The sequence below is a fragment of the Rhineura floridana genome, chromosome 3 (assembly GCF_030035675.1).
Source record: "Rhineura floridana isolate rRhiFlo1 chromosome 3, rRhiFlo1.hap2, whole genome shotgun sequence".
Lineage (NCBI taxonomy): Eukaryota > Metazoa > Chordata > Lepidosauria > Squamata > Rhineuridae > Rhineura > Rhineura floridana.
The window spans coordinates 226,574,943-226,595,738 of NC_084482.1; the positions used below are offsets into that span (position 1 = coordinate 226,574,943).

General features: G+C 50.4%; 1 pseudogene; it reads right to left on the reverse strand.

Annotated features, from left to right (window-relative positions):
- The window catches only part of LOC133379086 (zinc finger protein 84-like), a 33,716-nt pseudogene extending 14,162 nt beyond the window's left edge, over positions 1-19,554 (reverse strand).
- Between the last annotated feature and the right edge of the window lie 1,242 nt (positions 19,555-20,796).

The window sequence follows — 20,796 nt, forward strand, 5'->3', positions numbered from 1 at the left end:
GGAGCAAATTCCATAGTTTAACTATGCGCTGAGTAAAGAAGTACTTCCTTTTGTCTGTCCTGAATCTTCCAACGTTCAGCTTCTTTGAATGTCCACAAGTTCTAGTATTATGAGAGAGGGAGAAGAACTTTTCTCTATCCACTTTCTCCATGCCATGCATAATTTTATACACTTCTATCATGTCTCCTCTAACCCGCCTTTTCTCTAAACTAAAAAGCCCCAAATGCTGCAACCTTTCATCGTAAGGGAGTCGCTCCATCCCCTTGATCATTCTGGTTGCCCTCTTCTGAACCTCTTCCAACTCTATAATATCCAACTCTATAAGTGAAGAGGCGAGAAGCACAGTACTTAGGAGAGAGTTCCTCATGCAAGGAGCCGCCACTGAAAAGGCCTCCGCTCTTGACAACACCGCTGTTTAGGCAAGCATTTCCCTGGACCCGAACTTCCTGATCCAACAGTTTTAATTGCTTTTTTAGTTGTTTTAATTCTTATGCTTTTGAATGGGACTGTTTTAGTCTGTATTTTAAATAGGGGTGTTTATAATGTTTTAATGGAATTCTTTTATTGTGTATTTTCGTTATGTATTCATTTTAGTGTAGTGGCGCCTACCCTTTGGAATTCCCTCCCCTTAAATCTTAGACAGGTGCCATCTTGGTTAGCTTTTCGGTGCCTACTGAAGACCTTCCTCTTTCTTTGCCGTCCAGGACTCATACTGGAAGGGCTCGATATAAAATTAACAAATCTTACACTGGTAAGCTGCTAGGAACCTATTCTGCATTGTAAGTGGTATAAGTGGAAGTGGACTGCCTTCAAGTCGATCCCAACTTATGGCGACCCTACGAATAGGGTTTACATGGTAAGTGGCATTCAGAGGTGGTTTTACCATTGCCTTCTACTAGTGAATGGTATAGACATGTAATAATAAGTATGCACTAGTTGGAATTTGCCAACTGTCTTCAAAGGCAGCTGCAGCTACACCACATTACAGCAGTCCAAACTGGAGGTTACCAGAGCAAGACAAACCATGGCCAGGTTATCCCTAGCCAGAAATGGCTGTCGTTGGGGCACTAGCTGAAGTCGGGCATAGGTGCTCCTAGTAACTGAGGCCACCTGGGCCTTCAGTGGCAAAGACGGTTCCAGAGCACCCCCAAACTATGCACCTGCTCCTTAAGGGGGGGCAACCCTGATTCTGTCAACTCCTGGGCAAGGGAGCTGCCTACCCAGAGTTCTTCCCATTTGTTTCCATTCAGCTTTAACGTTTTGACCCGTGTCCAGCCCATGACCGCCTCCAGACCCGAGTTCAGGACTTGCCTGCCTCTCCTGGTACTGACAGAGTAGAGAGATAAAGCTGAGGGCACACTGAAGACACCTTGCTGTAAATCCCCTGAGCTGCAAACTGGAGAAAATGCGGGATATTAGAATTTCAAATAAAATAAATAATTTTAAACTAAGGCCACCTTTTCAGGTAAGCACAGCTGGGATTGCAGCCTTGTTTAATTTCCAGTTTAAGACTCAGTTATGATTTGTATATGGAAAGGAGCCCAGCAGTGGGGGTGGAGGTAGACATTTGTTGGGGAGAGTGTTTGCCCCCCTTCCCAATCTCCCCCTGGCTCCAGAAATAATGAAATGGAATCAGAAACAACCAGAGAATCTTCCTCAGGGCAAATGCAAAGCAATGTGTGGAACACGGCAATGTTTGTTTTCCCCTCCTGGAGATGCCAGGCACTGAGCCAAGGATCCTCTGTGTGCAAAGCAGGTCCTCTCCCCCTGAGCTGCATTCCCTCTCCAAATGCCCAGAGCCCAGACGCACTACAGGGTTAAATGGCAGATTCATTCTTTCAACATTTAGCAGTTGAGAGTAAGTGTACTTACCTAGAGAGGCCACTGTCTCAAAATTCTCCTCCATGACTTCCCTGTGCAGAGCTCTTTGGCCGCGATCCAGAAGAGCCCACTCCTCCTCCGTGAAGTACACGGCCACCTCCTCAAAGGTCAACAGAATCTGGGAGATGAAGAAGGAGGAGGTGTCATTTCTTGGACATGCACCATTTCCTCCGTCTGAAAGGGGAAGGAGTAAGAGGGCACTCGCATGTGGGCATTTATCTGCCCCCTTTCCCCTGAATACCAGTTGCTGGGAACCACACTTCAGGTCCTGCTCTCAAGCCTTCCATTGGGGCATCTGGTCGGCCACTCAGAGGACAGGACGGTGGCCTAGATGGGCCATTGGCCTGATCCACCAGGCTCCTCTCCTGCAGGCACCCTGCCCACCCCCTCCGCCTCTCCGCGATGATCTTTCTCTTACCTGAGGGGGCAGCCCGGCAGCTCCTGCCACTCCACCCCAAACAAGGGGCGGCCCAGGAGGTGCCTCTGAGGCCATGGCGCTGCCTGCAGGGGAGACGCAGGAGGAGGAGGAGGGCGCGCAAACTCGGCTACCTCTTGGCCTGTCCCAGCTGTTGCCACAATGCACTTCGCAGAAGGGAGCAGCTCCCAGGTGCCTGGAGGGGACAGACGGGGGACGGGAGGGATTTCATCCTTTGTGCAGATTGGGGTTTGAGGGGCTTTTAAAGCTTCTGCGGAGAAGTAAATCCTCTAAATAAATAAATATATAAATGGTGCATCACTTTCCTCTGTTTCCTCTCTGCTCAGTTTCCCTCGGGATGCTCGGCCTATGATAGGCCTTCATATTTAGGCCCTAAATCTTTGTAAGATCCCTCCCCATTTCTCCCAGACAGTTCTCTGGGCCCTTCTTGCCCCCTTTGGCACCCCTCCAATCCGCCCCCCACTTTCCCCCTCCCCTCCTGCTTCGTTCCTGGCCAACCCAGAGTTGCTCCTCCAACATGTGAACAATTTCAGGCTCTGTTATGGAGCGTTTTCCTCACATCTGGGGCATAAAGTAAAAGCCTGTGCCTGTAACAGTTGGATAACACATCTTGGACACCACAAATGCTACGCCCGGCCTCCAAGAGGTCTTGTGTATCTTTAAAGGTTGTCCAGGGGGAAGGGAGAATTCCACCTTGTGGTTTTTCCCATTACAGTGTTGCAAAAACACCTGCACTTGGGCGACTTTCTCTTCTCCTAAAGATACAGGAACAGTCTCAGGCCCTGAACCTGGCAACTGAGATAGATTAGATTAGATTAATAGATAGATAGATAGATAGACAGACAGACAGACAGACAGACAGACAGGGTGGGAGCGGGTGAGGCCGCTGGCGCAGGGGGTGCACACAAGGTGGAAAGCTCAACAGCATTCTTGCCTACCTTACAGGGTCGTGCTTTGGGCAAATGAGATAAGAATATTCATACAATTCATTATATTTTTATATTTCTACCAAGGCCTTCCTTTCAGGAGGCCACAGTGGGAAATAAAGTTCACGCTCCCTCCCCTTTGTCTTCATAACAATGCTGTCATTGGGGCACAAAGGCATCACAACAACACCCCCCCAGGTGCACCCCCCCCAGTAAGACCTTTCCCATCAGCTCCTTATCTATGGATTCCAAGAGGGGAACTGGGATGGGGGTGGGGATTCTTCCTTCTTCCCTCTCCCCCTCCCCCGAAAAAAAACACATTCTTGCTCCACCAGCCTCCCCCCAAACCCCCACCTTTGGGTGCTTTCCGTCGCCAAGGCATCTCTCTCGGCGCATTGCCCTGCCTAGTGCCTGCCCCTCCATTTAAAATATCTCCCCCTGGGGATCCAGAGGGGGTCTCCCCTCCAGCTCTGGGGCACAAATGCCACACAGCCCTGTGAGAGCCCCCCCACAATAAGGCTGCCTGCTCCGGGGGGGGTGCGGGGGCGGCTTCAAAAAAGGCCCCTCTCCAGGGAGCCCCCGCAGTGGCTCCTCCGGCGTGGAAAGGGGGGGAGGAGGGGGGCGGCCAGTTTTAAAGGGCTTTGGGGTCGCCCCATCTCTCAGAGGGCAGATAGGGGGGCTGGGGAGAGGAAGGGGGTCAGCAGCAGGGCTGGCTGGCGGAGGTCTCCCAGGCCCCCTCCCTCCTCCCCCGAGTCAGCCGCAAGGGAACCCCCTCCCCGCCCCCCTTTGCTAATGCACTGAAACCCCCTCCTTGGAGCTTTTACATCTCTCCAGCATGGATTGCATGAATCAGGGATTCACAAAGGGAGGGGGTCTTCCCTCCTTTCCCCCCCTCCCCCTGTTGCACCTCATTGTCCTCTGCACGCGCCAGCCTCCTGCTCGCCAAGGCTGATTTTCTCTTCCCGGCGGGAGGGAGGGACTGAAGCCGCCCCCTGCTCCTGCTCATTCAATTGTGTATTTGCCCTCTCCCCCCCCGTGATTAAACCTTCCTGCCTCTCTAGGAACCAGAGCGCAGATCATTGGTCCTTTGGAGGACTGAGATGCCTCCCCTCCCCTCTCTGCAAATCTCCCCCCCCCAAGAGATATGCAGGAAGTTGCAATGCGAAGGAGTAGGAGAGGCAATTGGGGGGGGGTAGTGGCGCCCTCAGAAATAAGTTTGGAGAAAGGGAGGCTGCACAGGGCAAAGAGCTGCAGGGGGGGGGAGAGAAAGAGGCTTTGCTCTCGGGGGGGTGTCCCCACCTCTCTCCCGCCTCCCGCCTCCGAGGGACTGAAAGGCGTCCCCTGGTCTCCTGCTGATGAGTTTCAAAGAAATGCAGTTTGGCTTCCCGCCTCTGATCCGCGCAAAGCAGTCGCAGAACCCCGAGCGCCCCTCCAGGGCCAGGTCCGCGCGGGAGGCGCCCCCGCCCCTCCGCAGACATTGAACCAGACCGCCCCCCCCGTCAGAGCGGAAGGGATCCCGATGCCCAGGAAGAGCCTTGCTGGGAAGGGGTGTACATGGGGTGGGGGCTCCCAGGAGAGATGCCTCTAGATTTCCTGGACCCGAAAAGCCCCTCCTCAGTCTCCCTCCTGGGTGTGGGATTGACTTCCACCTGTCCAGCCTCTTAAGAAGCCTCAAGGCGGAGGCTGGAAACAAGAAATAAGTGCCCCCCCCCTCCACAGCTGGACATGGGGACAGAGCCAGGAGAATGTGGGCCCTGCGAACCTTTCCTGAGAGCAGCCTGGCATGGGTGTGCCCTTCCTGTCAGGGGTGCCACGTGCGCCAGGCATGTTCCAGGGGCAATATTACATGCAAGGGGTTTCCAACACAGAGAACCCCGACCAGTTAAGGGCAGAAGCCCCACCACAGGCATCGAAGGTTGCTCCCTTTGGGTACAGAGGAGGTTCCTTATACTGCGTCAGACCATTGGTCCACCCAGCCCAGGATTGTCTTTATCTACAAGGATTATCAGCGGCTCTCTGAAGTTTCAGGCAAACATTAAACTGACTGGCCTGTAATTTGCAGGATCCCTCTGGATCCCTTTTTTTAAAAATTGGTGTTAAGTTGGCCACTTTCCAGACTTCAGGTATGGAAGCGGACCTTAAGGACAAGTTACAGATTTTTGTTCGAAGATCACCTATCTCACATCTGAGTTCTCTGAGAACTCTGGGGTGGGGATTTGTTTTTATTTTGTCTGTTAAGCCTAGGAATCCACCTCTTGTCACCCTATACACTCCCAGTGAATTCAGTAGCATTATCGTGGCTGCTCCCAATTGGTTCAACAGCACTCCCATCTTCCACCTGGTCATGGGCACCACTTGAAATGAAGTCCAGGGTCAGCACCACTCTGGTTGGCTCCGTAACAAACCGTTCTAGAGCATAATGGTTTCTGGTTTCTCTAGTCCTTTTGTCTCGTTGTGACTGGAACACATAGGTAGCCAGTCCGTGTGAGGGCAGTTCACAACCATCTTCCATCTGGAAACCGATGTCCTCACTGTGGGAGCCTGTGTGGATCCAGAGTTGGCCTCCAGAGTCACTTACAGACTGTTAAAGAGCAAATACCTGGCCAGTAGTGATCGCCAATGAATGAATGAAGCTGAGGTCACCCATTACAGTAATACCTGTTAAGGAATCCTCTAGGAAGCAAGCTCCTTTTAAGGAAGGTTTTTTCAAAGGTGAAACTGACCATCTTTGCCTTGCCAAGGATAAACTTTGAAGCCTCTGCCTTGGCTTTAAGGGGAAACTGACCAGGCTGTGTCTTTGCTTTGCACAATGTCATGTTCTGTGCCTCTTCAATTTACATTTTCACCTTTTTTTGTCCATCTTCATCCCAAGAGGGATATTTGTTTCTGCCAGCTGTGGGGCACAAAGGAATCACACCAACTTGCCCAGTCCCCCCCCCCCCGAATGTTACACTCCCCATAATGCTGCCTCCTTTCAGCAAAGGCAACCCCACTGGATCAACCCCTTATCTGTGGATTCCAAGAGGGGAACTCGGATGGGGGCCCCCTTCTCTCCCTGCCCCCCCAAAGCACACTTTCTTTCTGCAGCCTCCCCCCCAATGCTTGTCTATCCCTCTCTACATGCACACCTCCCATTTAACATCTCCTGCACCTCTGGGGGTCAAAGTGTCTCTCTCTTCCAGCTCTTTAGCACTGCACGCCCCCCCCCCAGGAAGTGCCCTCCACAGGGCTGTTTCCTCTGCACCAATGGCCCCTTTCCCCCTGCATTCGGCAGCCAGGAAAACCACTGGGCCAGACTGCCTGGCCTTTCCAGCTCTCCCTCTTCTGGGGTCCCCTCACCAGCCCGTCTCAGAAATACACTGAAGCCAGTGTGGTGTAGTGGTTAAGGTGCTGGACTATGACCTGGGAGACCAGGGTTCGAATCCCCACCCAGCCATGAAGCTCACTGGGTGACCTTAGGCCAGTCACTGCCTCTCAGCCTCAGAGGAAGGCAATAGTAAACCCCCTCTGAATACTGCTTACCATGAAAACCCTATTCATAGGGTCACCATTATTTTAGTTATTTAGTTAACAAAAGTTTTATAGTACTGAAGATGTTTACAAACAAAATAACATACATTAAAATTCTCAATAAAAATCAACACAAGTTTAAAAAAGGAAAATAAATAAAACCAACAGTTCAAAGTATGCTAAATTAAAGTATATAAAAGCACCTGGTAAAGTGGCCATTACATACAAGGATTAGCATTATTTATTTATTTACATTTATTAATGGGCTCACATACAATATATCAAAATACCACCAACAAAAAACCATTTCACACATAAACACAATTAAAATAAATTTTAAATCTGATACAGATACGTGTGTTTTGTGCCTTTATGCAAAACCCAGTCTTTGAGTCCTGACTCTGCTTCTCTGGACAAAAACAGGTTTAAAAAAGGGAAATAAATAAAATCAACAGTTGAAAGTAGTATTAATTAGTTGAATTTATATCCCGCCCTTCCTCCCAGTAGGAGCCCAGGGCGGCAAACAAAAACACTAAAAACACTCTATAACATCTTAAAAACATACTTTAAAATATATTAATACAAAACATCTTTTAAAAAAAGAAAAGCTTTAAAAACATCTTAAAAACTAATTCCAACAGAGACGCGGACTGGGATAAGTACGGCTAGTTGAAAGAGGAAGATCTTCAGTAGGCACCAAAAAGATAATAGAGATGGTACCTATCTGATATTGAAGGGGAGAGATACAATCTAATACAGATACAGACTGGGATAAAGATCTCCCCTTAAAAGGTTTGTAGGGTTACTCCTTACGCGGAAACTCTTCCCACACTGCCTGCATTAAAATGGTTTCTTCCCTGCATGTGTTCTTCGGTGTACAGTAAGGTGACTACTCTGGCGGAAGCTCTTTCCACATTCTGTGCACTTAAATGGTTTCTCCTGTGTGTGCGTTCTTTGATGACGTGTAAGATTACTCCCTGCAATGAAGCTCTTTCCACATTCCATGCATTTAAATGGTTTCAATCCTGTGTGGGTTCTTTGATGTAAAGTAAGGCTACTGCTTACACTGAAGCTCTTTCCACACTCCCTGCATTTAAATGGTTTCTCCCCTGTGTGGGTTCTGCGATGTGCAGTAAGTTGATTGCTCTGACAGAAGCTCTTTCCACATTCGATGCATTTAAAGGGTTTCTCCCCAGTGTGAGTTCTTTGATGTAAAGTACGGCTACTAAAATCACTGAAGCGTTTTCCACATTCTATGCATTTAAATGGTTTCTCCCCTGTATGGATTCTTTGATGTAAAGTAAGGTAACTATTCTGACTGAAGCTCTTTCCACACTCCATGCATTGAAATGATTTCTCCACTGTGTGGGTTCTATGATGTAAAGTAAGGTGACCGTTCTGACTGAAGCACTTTCCACACTCCCTGCATTTAAATGGTTTCTCCCCTGTGTGGATTCTTTGATGTTCAGTAAGTTGATTGCTATTACGGAAGCTTTTTCCACAATCCATGCATTTAAAAGGTTTCTCCCCTGTGTGGATTCTTTGATGTAAAGTAAGCTTACCCCTCACACTGAAGCTCATTCCACAGTCCATGCATTTAAATGGTTTCTCCCCTGTGTGGGTTCTTTGATGTTTAGTGAGGCTACCATTGTCACTGAAGCTCTTTCCACATTCCTTGCATTTAAATGGTTTCTCCCCTGTGTGGGTTCTTTGATGTAAAATGAGGTGAGCATTCTGACTAAAGCACTTTCCACACTCTATGCACTGAAATGGCTTCTCCCCTGTGTGGGTTCTTTGATGTAAAGTAAGGTGACCATTCTGACTAAAACACTTCCCACACTCCATGCATTTAAATGGTTTTTCCCCTGTGTGGGTTCTTTGATGTACAGTAAAGCTACTGCTCTCACTGAAGCACTTTCCACACTCCATGCATTGAAATGGTTTCTCCCCTGTGTGGGTTCTTTGATGTACAGTAAAGCTACTGCTTTCACTGAAGCATTTTCCACACTCCCTACATTTAAATGGTTTCTCCCCTGAGTGTATTCTTTGATGTTTAGTAAGATTACTCCTTACGCTGAAGCTCTTTCCACACACAGTGCATTTAAGTGACTTCTTCCCCCTGCGTGTTCTGTAACGCAAACTCTGAGAAGTAGAGAATTTCTTCCTCCCATTCCTTGACTGGTTTTCTTCATATGTTTTAGGGCCTCCATGATTTCCAAGCTTCTCTTTTTGTGCTTCACACCTGGCTATTACCAATGATACCATCGGTGGTTGCCTATAATTCTCATTCTTCTGCCTATCATCTGCTGGGGGGGGGGGGAGGAGAGAAAAAATAAGGTTGGAATTTCAAGGCAAAAACAAAGGATCTCAGCACAGATCAAGCCCAATTAGCTGTTTCTCAATATCTGCATCTCCACAATTCTCCACTTTTCTCTTTGTATGCCCAAGGTTTATTTTATTTTATTTATTATTTTATTTATACCCCGCCCTTCATTCCAGCAGGAGCCCAGGGCGGCAAACAGAAAAACTGAAAACACTTTAAAACATCATAAAAAGTTCTTAAAATACATTAAAACAAAACGTTAAAAACATTTTTTTTAAAAAATCTTTAAAAACATCTTTTTAAAAAAGGGTTAAAGATATTAAAAGACTTATTAAAAGCAATTCTAACACAGACTCAGACTGGGATAGGTCTCAACCTAGAAGGCTTGTTGAAAGAGGAAAGTCTTCAAAAGGCACCAAAAAGATAGCAGAGATGGCGCCTGCCTATTATTCAAAGGGAGGGAATTCCAAAGGGTAGGTGCCGCCACACTAAAGGTCCGTTTCCTATATTGTGCAGAACGAACCTCCTGATAAGATGGTATCTGCAGGAGCCCCTCATCTGCAGAGTGCAGTGATCAACTGGGTATATAAGGGATAAGACAGTCTTTCGGGTATTCTGGTCCCAAGCTGTATAGGTCTTTGTACACCAAAACTAGAACCTTGAACTTGGCCCGGTAGCAAATGGGCAGCCAGTGCAGTTCTTTCAGCAGTGGGGTGACATGTTAGCGATACCCTGCCCCAGTGAGCAGTCTCGCCACTGCATTTTGCACCAGCTGCAGCTTCAGGACCAACCTCAAGGGCAGCCCCACATAGAGCGCATTACAGTAATCCAGCTTAGAGGTTACCAGCACATGGACAACAGTGGTCAGGCTATCCTGGTCCAGAAAGAGCTGCAGCTGTCTTATCAGCCGAAGCTGGTAAAAGGCACTCCTAGTCATAGAGGTCACCTGGGCCTCTAGTGACAAAGATGGATCCAGGAGCACCCCCAGGCTACGGACCTGCTCTTTCAGAGGGAGTACAACCCCATCCAAAGCAGGCAACTGACCAATTATCCAAACTCGGGAACCACCAACCCACAGCGCTTCCGCCTTGCTGTGATTCAGGCAGTTTATTGGCCCTCATCCAGCCCACCACCGAGTCCAGGCAGCGGTCCAGGGATTGCACGGCCTCTCCCGATTCAGATGTTACGGAGAAATAGAGCTGGGTATCATCAGCATACTGCTGACACCTCGCCCCAAAGCTCCTCATGACTGCTCCCAAGGGCTTCATATAGATGTTAAACAGCATGGGGGACCAGATGATACCCTGCGGCACCCCACAGCACAACTGCCAGGGGGCCGAAAGACAGTTACCCAATGCTATTCTCTGAGAGCGACCCTGGAGATAGGATCGGAACCACTTAAAACAGTGCTTCCAATACCCATCTCACCAAGTCAGCCCAGAAGGATACCATGGTCAATGGTATCAAATGCCGCTGAGAGATCAAGTAAGAATGATAGGGTCGCACTCCCCCTGTCCTTCTCCCTATAAAGGTCATCCATCAGGGCGACCAATTCAGTCCCATAACCATGCCTGAACCCAGACTGGGATGGGTCAAGATAATCTGTTTCATCCAAGAGTACTTGCAGTTGCTGCGCCACAACCCTCTCAATCACCGTCCCTAAAAGGGGGGTATTTGCACTGGCCAGTAGTTGTCATAAACCAATGGGTCCAGGGTGGGCTTTTTCAGGAGCAGTTAGATCACCGCCTCTTTCAGGGCGGCTGGAACCACTCCCTCCTGCAATGATGTGTTGACCACACCCTGGATCCACACTGTCAAACCCCCTTGGCAAGCTTTAATGAGCCAAGAAGGGCAAGGGTCGAGAGGATCATCATCGCTGGCTGCATCATTGCAAGCACATTGTCTATGTCATCAGGCTGCACCAACTGAAACCGTTCCCAAGAAGTTGCAGCAGACGTTGCACTGGACACCTCATTGGGGACTATAGTAGATGTGGAGGGGGCATCAAGACTGCTACGGAGGCGAGCAACTTTACCCTCAAAGTGCCTTGCAGACAATTCACAGTGGGCCTCCGAAGGGTCTAAGACTCCATTTCCTGGAGATGATGTCAACAGACCCCTGACAATACGCAAAAGCTCCACTGGACGGCTACTTGAGGATGTGATGGAGACAGAGAAGTGGGCCTTCTCCGCCACCCTCACCGCCACACAGTAGGCACGGTTATGATGTTTTACTCATGCTGGATCAGCCTCACAGCACGTCTTACGCTCTAGCCGTCGTCCAGCCTGTTTCATTGCCTTTAGCTCACTGTTGTACCAGGGTGCAAGCCGGGCTCCACAGTGCCGGAGAGGGTGCTCGGGAGCAACCATGTCGAGAGCCCAATGCGCCTCACTGTTCCAGAGCATGGCAAGGGCTTCAACAGGGTCACCTGCTCTATCTACTGGGAACTCCCCCAGGGCATTCAGGAATCCAGTGGATTCCATTAGGCTCTGGGGGCGGGCCATTTTAATCTGTCCACCACCCCTGCAGGGAAGGATCGGAGCCATAAGTCTAAACTTCAGCAGGAAGTGATCTGACCATGACAATGGGGTGACATCCACCCCCCTATCTCCAGACCACCCCTTCCTCCATCTGGAGCAAAAACCAAGTCAAGGGTGTGCCCTGCCCTATACGTTGGGCTAGTGTCAACTTGAGACAACCCCATGGTCGTCATGGAGGCCATGAAGTACCGAGCGGAACACTAGAGGCAGCCTCAGCATGGACATTGAAGTCACTCAGCACTATCGTTCTGGGCTCCTCCAACACCACAGCTGAGATAACCTCCACCAGCTCGGTCAGAGAAGCTGCTGGGCAGCAGGGTGGACGGTACACCAGCAGCAACCCTAGTTTACTGTCTCCTCGGTCTGACACCAGGCGCAGGCCCTCACAGTCAGCTCCAAGATAGAGTGGTTTCCTGGTGACAGAGATGGAAGTTCTGCAGACCACAGCAACTCCTCCTCCCCGTCCCTGCAGCCTGTGCTGGTGCTGCACTGGGTATCCAGGTGGGCAAAGTTGGGTCAGATCGACTCCTCCAAGCTCACCCACCCAGGTCTCAGTAATGGACACCAAATCAGCACCTTCATCCACAATCAAGTCATGGGTGAGAGTGGTCTTATTATGTACCGATCTGGCATTAACAACACACACAGGCATGGCCGGCTCCAGGAATGCCGGGGCCCTTGGGCATCAGCTTGCCCTGGGCCTCCGGTGAGTGTGTGTGTGCGTGCATGCATGCCCCCCCACACCCCCGCCTGTCTGCTGTCTTTTACCATTGCCCTTAACGAAGATGGCGGCCGCGGTTTCCCTAAGGGGATGACGCCTCCGCCACCATCTTTGTTGATGGCATGTGTGCGTGCTATGCGCGCGCATCTCTGCCATCAACTAAGATGGCGGCAGGGGCTTCAGTACCTTAGGGAAACTGCAGCTGCCATCTTCATTAAGGGCAATGGTAAAAGACAGCAGACAGGTAGGCGGGGGTGCGTGGATCGCAGGAGGGGAGGGGAGGGGCAGCTGAGGGCCCCCCTGTAGCTCCAGTGGCCCTCGGGCCAGTGCCCCACCTGGCCGCCCTTTATAACTGGCCCTGCACACAGGCCAGTGGGCACAGCAGATAGCAACAAGGAGCCCATCCGTGAGAGGAGTGGCAGCAAGGAACAAGGTGCAGATAGCCTTGCCCTTGTCTTTTGCGGTAATTCACCACATCCCCATGGCTATATTTCCCTCTGCCCGTGACCTCTAAAATTGGGGTGGCATCACCCATGTTCCTCCATACTAAGATTCCTCCTAAAGACCTGATATGGACCCAGCACGAGCCCGCCAACAAAGCCTGCTGGAGCCAATTATCCCAGTAGGCCTCTGTGAGAATTGGGAATAGTCATACCCATTCAAACTTTTTCACACAGGGCCCATCTACTGTCTCACACCCAGGGAGGGCCAGCCTTGTGCCAGTTACAGACTCTCATTCTGAAGGCATCTGGTGACTTTCTCCTATCATTCAGTTCACTGCACAGGCTCCCACCCCGTGCAGGAACTACAGATGTCCCACACACCCTCCCAACCACCAGTCTCCTCTAGAATCAGAAGAGGTGCTCAGACAGGAACACAGGAAGTTGCCTTATACTGAATCAGACCATTGGTCCCTCTAGCTCAGTCCTGTCTACACTGGTTGGCAGCCGCTCTGCAGGGTGTGAGATGAAGAAACATTCAAGGAACTGAAGATCCCAAGGATTAAACCTAGGAATTTCTTCATAGAACCAAATGTGCTGTATCGCAAAGACAGGGATGACCCAAGACTAAGATTACAAGAGTTTACCATGATGCTCTGAATTATAGGTTGAATTCTGTATCAATGAATATGCCACGGGGTGTATATTTCATTGCCAACCTTTTTAATTTAGCCACAAGTCCTGCATCAACGATTTGTCCCCATTATAACCTTTCCCCAGATATTTTTCAAATCCATACCTGCAGATATCTCCCCTTCATCAACGCTCCATCTAAGTGGAGCTTGTCCTTCCAGCGAAGAGATGAAGCCCTGTTTGGATATTTCTTTCAAACAAAGAGACAAGCTGGTTAGTTCTGAACCCAAATTATCAAGGCACTCCATGTCCACCCATTGCTATGCCCCCCCTTCCAAATTCCAAGAAAGGCAGGATCTGAGATGTCCTTGTCATGCCCCCCTCAGAGGACTCATCCGAGGAGGAAGAGGAATGAGAGACCACAGACCCAGGAAAGGGGACAAGCAGGGAGACAGCCCAGGACCCTTCACCAGACCAGAAACAAGCCCCTGAGGGAGCCTGCCTGTCAGAATCAGGAAGTGACTAGGAGGCTGCCTCTTCCCCAGCAGCAACGAAGGCAATAGGAACGATTAAGGAGCAGGAGAGCTCGCAAGAACACAGGCTGATTGGAAGCACCTGGGCCAGCGCGCAGAGTACAAAAGGCTGGAAGGAAAGGGAGACTCCTTGCTAGAGTCAACGTCAAGCCTCGCTGCAGACATTACTCCCGCTCTCCTGGAACTTGAACTTCCTGATCCAAAGGTTTTAATTGCTCTCTTAACTGTTTTAATTTTTATGCTTTTTTATGGTATTGTTTTATCGTATATTTTATATATGGGTGTTCAAGATTTGATGGAATTGTTTTATTGTGTATTTTAATTATTTAATGGATTTTCTCATTATGCTTGTAAACTGCCTGGAAGCCGTTATGGTATATAAGCTGGATACACCTTTAACAATAATCATAATTTTGCGATACCTGGAATTCCCAGACTGTCTTAAAGGGCAGCCCCATGAACAGACCACTATAGCAGTGCAAATTGGAGCTTACCAGAGTGTGGCTAAATATGGTTAATGCACTAGACAAATTTGAGCATGGGGGCCATGTGGGCCTTAGGGGACAAAGATGGTTCCAGAGCACCCCCAAACTACACACCTACTCCTGAAAGGGGAGGTCAACTGCATTACGAACAGGTAGCTCCGTCAACTGCCTACATATAGTACTTCCATCCTGGTACCGATGGAATCTAGAGACAGGGTTGAGCATCACCAGCATAGTGGAGACACCTGTTGGGAATCACAAAAAAGGTGCTGTTCTGGGACTTGGGAGCCTGTGCCTTCTCCTGCAAGCTCAGCCTTTTGATGGTGCGGCAAAGGACAGCGGCAGGAATGAGCACTTTGCAAGTGCACCGAAGCAACTAGATGCGGATCTGTGGGATCTCGGCAGAGAAAGATCTTTCCTGGCACCTGCTACCTAGAATCATAGAATAGTAGAGTTGGAAGGGGTCTATAAGGCCATCGAGTCCAACCCCCTGCTCAATGCAGGAATTCAAATCAAAGCATTCCCGACAGATGGCTGTCCAGCTGCCCCTTGAAGGCCTCCAGTGTGGGAGAGCCCACTACCTCTCTAGGTCATTGGTTCCATTGTCGTATGGCTCTAACAGTTAGGAAGTTTTTCCTGATGTCCAGTCGAAATCGGGCTTCCTGCAACTTGAGCCCATTAATCTGTGTCCTGCACTCTGGGACAATCGAGAAGAGATCCCGGCCCTCCTCTATGTGACAACCTTTCATGTGGTTGAAGAGTGCTATCATATCTCCCCTCAGCCTTCTCTTCTCTAGGCTAAACATGCCCAGTTCTTTCAGTCTCTTCTCATAGGGCTTGGTTTCCAGTCCCCTGATCATCCTTGTTGCCCTCCTCTGAACCTGTTCCAGTTTGTCTGCATCCTTCTTGAAGTGCGGAGACAAGAACTGGACGCAGTATTCAAGATGAGGCCTAACCAGTGCTGAATAGAGGGGAACTAATACGCGATTTGGAAACTATACTTCTGTTAATGCAGCCTAATATAGCATTTGCCTTTTTTGCAGCCACATCACACTGCTGGCTCAGTGATCATTTCCCCCTGCTGGAGATGCCAGGGATTGAGCCAAGATCTTCTGTGTGCAAAGCAGGTCCTCTCCGCCTGAGCTGCATTCCCTCTCCAAATGCCCAGAGCCCAGACGCACTACAGGGTTAAATGGCAGATTCATTCTTTCAACATTTAGCAGTTGAGAGTAAGTGTACTTACCTAGAGAGGCCACCGTCTCAAAATTCTCCTCCATGACTTCCCTGTGCAGAGCTCTTTGGCCGCGATCCAGAAGAGCCCACTCCTCCTCCGTGAAGTACACGGCCACCTCCTCAAAGGTCAACAGACCCTGGAAAGTCAACAGACCCTGGAAGAAGGAGGAGGCATCATTTCTTGGACATGCACCATTTTCTCTGTCTGAAAGGGGACAGGGTATCAGGGTAGTTGCATGTGGGCATTTATCGATTTATCTACCCCTGTAGCCCTGGAAAACCAGTTGCTGGGAACCACAAATGGGGAGAGTGTTGTTGCGTTCAGGTCCTGCTTTCAGGCTTCCTATTGGGGCATCTGGTCGGCCACTAAGAGAACAGTAAGCCTAGATGGGCCATTGGCCTGATCCACCAGGCTCTTCTTCTGCAGGCACCCAAGCTACCTTGTCCGCCTCTCCGCAATGATCTTTCTCTTACCTCTTAAGGAGCAGGTCCCAAGTGCCTGCAGGAGACAGACAGGATGGGAGGGATTTCATCCTTTGTACAAATTGTGGTTTGAGGGGTTTTTTAAGCTTCTACGGAGAAGCAAATGCCCTAAATAAACAAATAAATGGCACTTTCCTTTGCTGTTGGGAGTGGACAAGGCCAATGGCGCCATCTTGGGGCTCCTTCAGGATGGGAAAGGCCTCTAGGAGAGAAATCCTGAGCTCCATTCAGTCCACTGGCACAACGAGGAAGGTTTGAAGAACTTCTCGCAACTCATCTGATAGAGGTCCAGTCCAACATCACCTGGAGGGCACTCCTGGACGGCTGCTCTAGGCCTGGGAAGCTCAACAGAACCCTTTCTTACCTTTCAGGGTTGTACTTTGGGTGAGTGAGATTTTATTTCCCTATTATAGTGGTTAGAGTGTGGGACTACGACCTGGGAGACCAGGGTTCGAATCCCCACACAGCCATGAAGCTCACCGGGTGACCTTGGGCCAGTCACTGCCTCTCAGCCTCAGAGGAAGGCAATGGGAAACCACTTCTGAATACCACTTACCATGAAAACCCTATTCATAGAGTTGCCATAAGTCGGGATCAACTTGAAGGCAGCCCATTTACATTTATCCATATAATTTATTGTATTTTTCATATTTCTACTCTGGGCCTTCCTCTAATGCAGCCTTTCCCAACCAGTGTGCCTCCAGATGTTGTTGGACAACTCCCATCAGCCTCAGCCAGCATTGCCAATGGCCAGGAAAGATGGGAGTTGTGGTCCAACAACATCTGGAGGCACACTGGTTGGGAAAGGCTGCTCTAATGAGTCCACAGTGGGAAATATAGTTTGACTCAGCTTCCCTTTGTCTTCATGACAACACCGTCAGTGGACCAAGGTCACCAACCAAATGTCATTCCTAAGCAGGGATTTGAACCTGGGTCCCTCTGCATAGTTATGGAATGATCTTCCTGACGAGGTGTGCCTGGCGCCAACACTGTTATCTTTTCGGCGCCAGGTCAAGATTTTCCTCTTCTCCCAGGCATTTTAGCATGTGTTTTTAAATTGCTTTTTAAAAATGTGTTTTTAAATTTGTATATTTGTTTTTAATGTTTTTAATTGTTGTAAACCGCCCAGAGACCTTTGGCTATGGGGAGGTATATAAATGCAATGAATTATAATAATAAATAGGTATTTTTAACAGTAAGACTCACACAGGCATAGATGTGCGAGTTCACAAACAGTCCAAAATTTGGAATGGCACATAAAGTTCACCACCCTTTATCCTCACAACAGTCCAGTGAGGTAGGCTGAGCTGAGAAACAGTCACTGGTTCAACCAGGGAGCTGAGCAGGGGATCTGATTCTGGGTCTCCTGGTCACTCCTTGAGTGCTTTCTGCGTGTGCAGAGGAAGACCCTTCTGATGTTCGCAAGGTTACGATGTAGGCTAGTGTCACGTTCATTGCTCCACCCACTTTGCCCCTAGCTCCACCCATCACTGGAAAGTGGCTCCTGGAAGGCTGCTCATGATGGAATAAGGCCCTCAGGCTGGAAAATGCTTCCCCCCCCCCACCTGTGCTAACCATTGCTTTGCACAGCCTCTCATCCTGGTCCACGGGCTTGTTGTATTTGACCCTTAAAGTGCTAGGAGGCCCTCCCGCCAACGTGGATGCTCCCCCCGGCAAGAGGTGAGGCTGGGCAGGACCAGAGGAGGAAGTCCCTCAGTGCCCCCCACCCTCAGCTGTGCCAACCCACCTGAGAAGGTGAGATCCATGGGGGGGGGGTTGATTTTCCCCTCCGCCGAACAATCAAGGGGAGGCCTCGTAAGTCCAGCTGAGGGGGGGCATTTATTTACTTATTTCCTACATCTTACTAGCATAGTGTGTGTTTTGGGGGGGGGGAGGATTGCCTAGGTTTAATCCGGCCCATGAAATCCAAAGGCATTTCCCTTCCAGCTTTGGGGCACAGCACAGCTCTTTTCCCCATTTGCCCCCTAACACGGCTGTTTCCTTTGCATCAAGACCCCCCCCATACCACCTTCCCCTCTGAGCTGCATTATCATCCCTGGGGAGGCAGGACTGACCTGCAAAAGTGGGAGGGGGGGAATGGAAACCAGGTGGCACCCTGCGCCACACTTCGCAGCTGGTCTGCATGGATAAGCCCCCCCCCATTTCTGTTGATCCCCAAGGGAGAGGGGGGCTCTTCCCTCCTTTTCCCAGACCCCTTACTCCATCTTCAAGACTTTCTTCTTCTCCCAGGCATTTTAACATGTGTTTTTAAATTGTTTTTTTTTTAAGTGTTTTTAAAATTTGTATATTTGTTTTTAATTGTTGTAAACTGCCCAGAGAGCTTTGGCTATGGGGCAGTATACAAATGTAATAAATAATAATAATAATCTCACCCCAAATAGCGAATCCCCCTCCTCATGTTTATTTAGCTCTGTGAGGGCTTCATGCCAACGTGTATGTTTCCCGGGCAAGCGGTGAGGCCAGGCAGCAGCGAGGCTGGCGCTGCCAGAAGACCCTCAGCAACTGTCCCCCCCCCCCCAGTGGGGCCAATCCTGCAAGAAAAGCAGAGAGCTACTCTGGGGGCTTTGATGATCCCCTCCAGCACAATCCCACGAGGATGACTGGAGGAGCCACATTTATTTATCTATTTCCTCCTTCCAGCCTCGAGGCTTTTTAGGGGGCAAGGAAGAGCCTGGTCAGTTTCAACCCCCCCTCCTCAAATTTATGCTTTTTCTTCCAGCTCTGGGGCTCAAAGGCATCACAACGACCCCCCTTTCCCCCCAAAACTTCCTTTCTGCCAAGGCAGCCCCACCCCACCAGCCCCTCATCTATGGATTCCAACAGGGGGATGGGGGGCTCTTCTCTTCCCCCCAAATGCACAATCTTGGTTTTGCAACCTACCCCTTGCCAAGACATCCCACAAGGCGGATTGCCCTGCCTCTTGCCTGCCCCTTCACTTAAAATCTCTCCCCCCCCCGGATGCAGAGGGGTCTTCCCTCCTGCTCTGGGGCACAAGCGACAAACAGAAGCAGCAGCCCCCCCCGCCGGAAGTGGCTCCTTCCTCCGCCCGGGCTGCATAATGGGGGGGGTGGCTGGGCTGTTCTCTGCGGGGGGGGGGCTTCAAAAAAGGGCCTTGCAAAGGAGACCCCGCGCTGGGGACCGCGCTTCGCAGCTGGACGGCAATGGGTCACCCCCCCCAGACTCACAGAGGGAAGGAGGGTGGGGGTCTCCTTCCTCAACACCCCCCAAATCCTTCCTCTCCCTCCTCTCCACCCACCCGGCCGCATTCTTTGCGGATTCAGATACAGTAAAGCCTTTTTCTCGCCCCCCCCCCAGTGTTGCACCTTTGCATCCTCCTCCTCCTTCTCCTCTCCGGGTCTGTTTCTCTTCCTGGGCTATGAATGGAGACCCCCTTCACCCCCAACTTCCTGCCTCTCTAGGAGCCAGAGCTCTGTTCCTTGACCCACTGGAGGACTGAGAGGCAGGAGGTCCCTCCCCCTCCCCCTGCAAGCCTTAATAACCCCCCCGGCTTGCTCGGTGGGGCTGGCTTGCTGCCATTTTTCGTCGCCCCCCCCGCATTCTCCTTTTCCCCCTCCCTCCACTGTTCTGTTGAGGCTCCAATTGCTCCTGGGGGGCACTGTTGGCCAGCCTCCTCCCATACTGCCCCCCCCAGGATTTCCTCCTGGGACCTGCGGCAGCTTTTAAAAAACCTTTGCGATCTACCTCGTCACTGGAGGGGGAGGGGGTGGCCAGCTGGGGTCTTCCAAGCCCCCTCCCTCCCCCTCTCGTCAGCTGCAAGGAGGCCCCGCCCTGCCCCCTCCCCCCTGCATAACCTCAGGAGCCTTTGCTTATGGGGTCAAAAGGACTCAACCCCGTTGGAGGGGGGCACGTAAACTCTTGCAGCTACAAGCAACTTGTTCTGCAAACCGTCCTGCCCCCCGCCCTCATTTCAGCTCCCTGATCTCTTCGGTTTTGTTGCAAATCACAGCCCCAGTCCTGCGGCTGCCTGTGATCTCTGCGGGGGGCGGGACGGGGGGGGGTTCCAAGAGGATCAAACCCCACCGCACTTTGGACCCCGCTTTGCAAATAGATTGCATGGGGGAGAGGTCCCAGAGTGATGGTGGGGCAGTGGGCACTAGTGCAGTGGCAAATTCATAAGGGCAGGCTCACTCCTTTCAGGACATCACAACCATCCCCCCCCCATTTTTTTGCTGCTGGATTGAGAATGAGATCCTTGCAAATGCCTTCTCCCACAACAACACATGTCCTAGGAGGCAGTGTTAGCTACTGAGAAGAGTCTTCTCAGTGGCTGACTCACCTCCTTTCAGTCTGATATGCTCCATGTTGGAAGGAAGCATGTTAGAAGACTCTTCTCAGTGGCTAACACACTTCCCTTTCACTCGATGCTTGAGACATATGGACCCTGCTGGGACCTGGCTCCTCCCCCCCAAGAAAATAAGGGGAGTGGGATTCCCTTGACCCCAGATGACTACACCCCTGGTCCAAGTGGGGCTCTTCTCTCCTTCCCCCCCATACTAAATCCTTCATGCACAGGAGGACTAAGTGGCAACAACTGCCCCCTCCCCAGGCCTTAAGATTTCCTCACACCCACCCCCTTTGCATATGGACAGCACTGGGGTTCCTCTTTTGAG